Source organism: Cucumis melo, unplaced genomic scaffold (assembly GCF_025177605.1).
Source record: "Cucumis melo cultivar AY unplaced genomic scaffold, USDA_Cmelo_AY_1.0 utg001104l, whole genome shotgun sequence".
Taxonomy (NCBI): domain Eukaryota; kingdom Viridiplantae; phylum Streptophyta; class Magnoliopsida; order Cucurbitales; family Cucurbitaceae; genus Cucumis; species Cucumis melo.
The window spans coordinates 1-5,000 of NW_026124405.1; the positions used below are offsets into that span (position 1 = coordinate 1).

The 5,000-nt window shown below is 30.6% G+C and overlaps 3 non-coding genes across 3 annotated transcripts; 2 read left to right on the plus strand and 1 right to left on the minus strand.

Annotated features, from left to right (window-relative positions):
* The first annotated feature begins 655 nt into the window (after nt 1-655).
* On the plus strand, nt 656-739 carry TRNAY-GUA (transfer RNA tyrosine (anticodon GUA)). Its single transcript has one exon. It is a non-coding gene; the product is annotated as a tRNA-Tyr (tRNA).
* A 318-nt stretch (nt 740-1,057) lies between these two features.
* Nucleotides 1,058-1,131, plus strand: TRNAD-GUC (transfer RNA aspartic acid (anticodon GUC)). The gene has a single exon. It is a non-coding gene; the product is annotated as a tRNA-Asp (tRNA).
* Nucleotides 1,132-4,210: 3,079 nt separating this feature from the next.
* Nucleotides 4,211-4,282, minus strand: TRNAC-GCA (transfer RNA cysteine (anticodon GCA)). Its single transcript has one exon. It is a non-coding gene; the product is annotated as a tRNA-Cys (tRNA).
* Nucleotides 4,283-5,000: the final 718 nt, after the last annotated feature.

Genomic DNA, 5,000 nt, shown 5'->3' on the forward strand with positions numbered 1-5,000 from the left:
AACAATGAGTGAATCAATGAGTGAAAGTATGAGAAATGGAGTTTAATCCTGTTTATAGCATATGGCAGACCAATTCCCGAAGGGTACTAGCCTTCGTATTATTTAAATAAAAAAAGAATAAAATAAAAAAAGAATATTTTTTTTTCTAATATTTATTATTTTTGTTTATTTTAGAGGTTTCCTCTAATCACTACTAATCACTATTTTCATTTGATATTCTATAATATAAGTAATATAACTATATATTCCAATTTGCAAATTTATGTATATTATTTAAATGAAATAAATAAAAAAAAATGCAATTTAAAATAAAATAATTTCTATATAGAATTATATGGGGAATGGTGATTAGAATGAACGATTCATAAATAGAAATCACAAATAAAAAAATTTCGATGGAATAATGAAAGAAAGAAAAATACGTCGAATTGCATCATATTAGTCCATTATATTTATTTTATATTGACAATTTCAAAAAACTATTCATACTATGATCATAGTATGATGGCAGTCGGGCAAGTATGCCCCCATCGTCTAGTGGTCCAGGACATCTCTCTTTCAAGGAGGCAGCGGGGATTCGACTTCCCCTGGGGGTAGGGTACTACGAAAGGAAGTTGATCATGGATTATCAACAAGCTTGGAATTGATTCTTCCCGGGTCGATGCCCGAGCGGTTAATGGGGACGGACTGTAAATTCGTTGGCAATATGTCTACGCTGGTTCAAATCCAGCTCGGCCCAATATATCGCGTATCCACCATAAAATGATATAACCTATTTGTCCTTCTACAGAAATACTTGACTTGATATGAAAGAATAAAAAAAAAAACTCTTTTTTTATTCATTGACAGATTGATAATCAATCAATTTTACAATAACGAAAAAATAAATATTAATCCATGCTTCTCACACTAAAGTCCATGTCTCCGCGCATATCAATCTATTACTTTATTACTCGCGTCTCTGTCTGGTAGAATATGACAATTCGAATCAAAAATCTACATAGAAAGGTTTGAAGGAAATTAAATCAACAACATATGTTGTACACTTTATTTCCCTGGGATTGTAGTTCAATTGGTCAGAGCACCGCCCTGTCAAGGCGGAAGCTGCGGGTTCGAGTCCCGTCAGTCCCGATGGATCCAAATCCAATAAAAAAAAAATACATCAATTAATCTCTTCCTTTCCTGTGAAAGAGAGAACAAATAACATAACTGAATTTTATTCCAAACGGGATCTCTCTTATTTTTTTTCCACATTTTTCAACAAAAAAATATGGGAATTTTGATTTCTTCAACGAGTACTAATTGATGGGAGAAAGACATATGTGCCATATGTGAATTACCACAATTATTGGTAGCATCATATTCAGGATTCGAAGGCGTACTGGGTCTAGTTGATTACGCCCGATTTTTCTAATGAAATAGAGTACTATACGTTTCCGGAAAGCACATACATAAAGGGAATTTGGACGATACAAAATAAAGTTTACATAGTAAACTTTGATCTAATTTTTCGTCTGAAAGCAAAATATATCCGTTCTGGCTCCGATTTTTTGTAACCTCAATTAGTAAATTCAATTACTAATTTGAATTTGAAATAATCTATCTTATTAAAATTTAACACTTAACTTTTGATATATACGTCCCACTACTAATTCAAGGAAAGAGGATATTAATACAAACAAGGATCCCATCTATCTCTCTTAGTGAGGTAATTAAGAATTTTTGAAAGTTTAAGTTTCGTTTTTATTTCTTTTTTTTAAGAAGATTTTATAAGTACAAAAAAAAGGAAGGAGTTTAGTTCGAACCTACCTCCTTTTCCTTTTTTGAATTTCGCTGCTATTCTTTGCTTGAGTTTGTTTATAAACAATGTAAGGGTAAAGGTAGTCTGATGAGACTTCATCAGATGATTGCATTGAATAAGAGGGCAGTAGATTATAGAAAAGAAAGAATGCAAAAAATTATAAATAAAAAAAAGTAACGAAATTCTTGATTGCATCAGGAATCCCATTTTGTTTAAATTCGGTATGGATAAAAGATCTTCCTATGTTATACTATTCAATTCTCGACGATGAATCGATTTGATAGCTCCGATATTGTTATTCATGATATTTTAATACGATTCGATATCATCGAGATGCAACGCATCCCCTTGAATTTACAAGCGAAACATTTATCATCTCTATGGGATTAAATCCCGAGTTATTGCGAATAAAAAATGAAACGATGATATTATGGAAGTAAATATTCTCGCATTTATTGCTACTGCACTGTTCATTCTAGTTCCGACCGCCTTTTTACTTATAATATACGTAAAAACAATCAGTCAAAGTGATTAATTTGAATTAACCTTGACGTTTTAGTTCTTATCAATGATTGAAGATAAGAAAAATGAAAAGCATTAAAATTTCGCGTCTTAAATGAAATTGGCGGACTAGAATTATCAGTATTCTACGAGAGAAGTATTCGATAAGATCCGATAGTATGGTAGAAAGAAATATATGAATCCTTCTACCATACTATCTATTATTGTTATTGAAGTGTATAAATATAAAATTGTACTCTATAAAAATAGAGGTTGAATATCGATCAATTTGAATATAGATGAATATACAATATATATCTTTCTATTTATATATAGATATCATATCAATTACATATATGTAATATTAATCTAATATACATAGTGGCCCAATTCTATTTCTTTGCTTCATAATTCATGTTGATTAGAATGAATCTGAAATCAAATAATCGAAAGGCCACTAATTTTTTTTTAGCATTCGAAAGAAGTAATTGATTGAGCAGTTGACAGATGATCCAGGAGTTCGGTTCCATGGGAACTTTTTATCTTCGGATTTCGAAAAGAATTAGCAAACCCCATTTTTATTTAACGTTTGAAGCATGATATGAAATGAGTTCCCTAAAACAAGAAAAAATCCTATTTTGAAAATAACTAAAATACTAATAATAATAAATAAAAGAAGTGGTAAGCACGTAATATGTGGGTGGCTACCCCGAGGTACTATCTTATTATGAGGTAGTATATTATTATGCGTAGTATCTCATTGGACAACCACTATGTCTATGTTCTTTCGTGTTGAAAGTATGGATCCACTTAAAAACTTATAATCCGAACTCTTTTTTTTTTTACTTTTCAAAATAAAAGAAAAAAAGTTTTGCAGAACGATCTATAAAATAAACCAAAAACAATACAGTTTTATTTTTCAATTAGTAGTACTTCTAGAGTCCACTTCTTCCCCATACTACGAGGGAAAGAGAAAATGTAAAGACTACCATTAAAGCAGCCCAAGCGAGACTTACCATATCCATGTGAATTATGTCCCCTATCTCTATGAATATAAAAGAATTATTCCATTATTGCTCACTAATAATTATTATTCACTAATAATAGTGGAATCACTAGCGCATAGTCAAAAAGAGATTCGGGCACAACACCATTGATGAAACAATACAAAAAATCGAATTATCCCAAGTTATTATATGATTTCTAGTATAATCGAAAAAATTCAGTACAAATAAATAAAAGAGGCAGAAAAACTCTTGGAAGTATCAAAAGAATGTTAGTAACATGTAGGAATAATAAGACCTAGTCTTTCTTTTGTTGTCCTGCATTTCATTACATTAAGTAAAAAGTCTCAAAATAGAGAATCAAGATAGTATCTATCACATAACCCTACTATTATTCCTTTCTCATTTGATCTAATCTTTACTGTCCCCCCGATTGTTTCATAGAGACAATCGGAAGATGGGATGGCCTATTACATGCGTGGTTAGAGCTTATCGAAAAGAAATAAGTTCTTTTTTTAAGATTAAAATAAAAAAAAAAGCCAATTATTCATTCAATATAATATTGATTGAATGCTCGAGTACTCAGATACTTTCATGAGTCCGTATATCAAGTATCTTCCTCCTTTCCGTAAGGAAAAATGAAATTATATTCCCTAATTCAAGACCCAATGAGTAGACACTACATTAGTAGTCGAAGGGCTATCATCTCAAGATTTAACGATTATTTTTCATTACTCTACTAAATTCTGGAAACGAAACCTATACGCAAGGATTTATAACATTTTAGAGAACCCCAACGATGCTTAGAATCAAGCAAATCTAAAGATGCTTTTCTTCTAAAAAAAATGATAAAGTTATATCAGCAAAACAGAAGAGGGTATTTTGATTCTTTTGTTTGTTGCTGAGGCGACACCCGGATTTGAACTGGGGAAAAAGGGATTTGCAGTCCCCCGCCTTACCGCTCGGCCATGCCGCCAAAACGATACAAAATATTGGATTGGCTCTATCTCTTAGATAGATAGTATCTTACAACACACAATATCTAAAACGAAAAACCGCAAAACTTTGCTTTTTCTATTGAAAAAAAAATGTGGATTTTCATTCACAAAAGCAAAAAATCAGGACAAATGGGAACCGTTAACTTTAACTATTGACTGTGAATTCATAAATGATTCTTGGATTGAAATTGCAAATTCGGTTTCCCTAATGATATAAGAAAAACAATCCAAAAATGGATACCTTACCTAAATAAATAAAAATTGATAGATAACTAATCATTACTAATCCATCCGTATTGATTCGTTTCCATAACCATAAAAAAATCCTTATTAATGACAATTTTAATAGCGATTATGAGTATATGTAAACCCCAGAACATAAACGATTACTATTATCTAAATCTAATATCTTATATATATATAAGATGTTTATAGGAAATGTTCGGAATTCTGTTTTTAGAATTTTTTTTTCATTATCATTAAATAGAAAATATAAATTTTTGATAGAGTACGACATGTGATGTTCCCCATAGAACTGTAATAAAGGAGGCGATATATATAACTAACTATATATATATATCTGCACATGTTTATTAATAAATACAAGTCCTTATACATACTTCAATCGCATTCTACGAATTCTACTAAAAAAAATATAGGTATAGGTAAAATATCTCTCTTCTATGCGAATTTTTT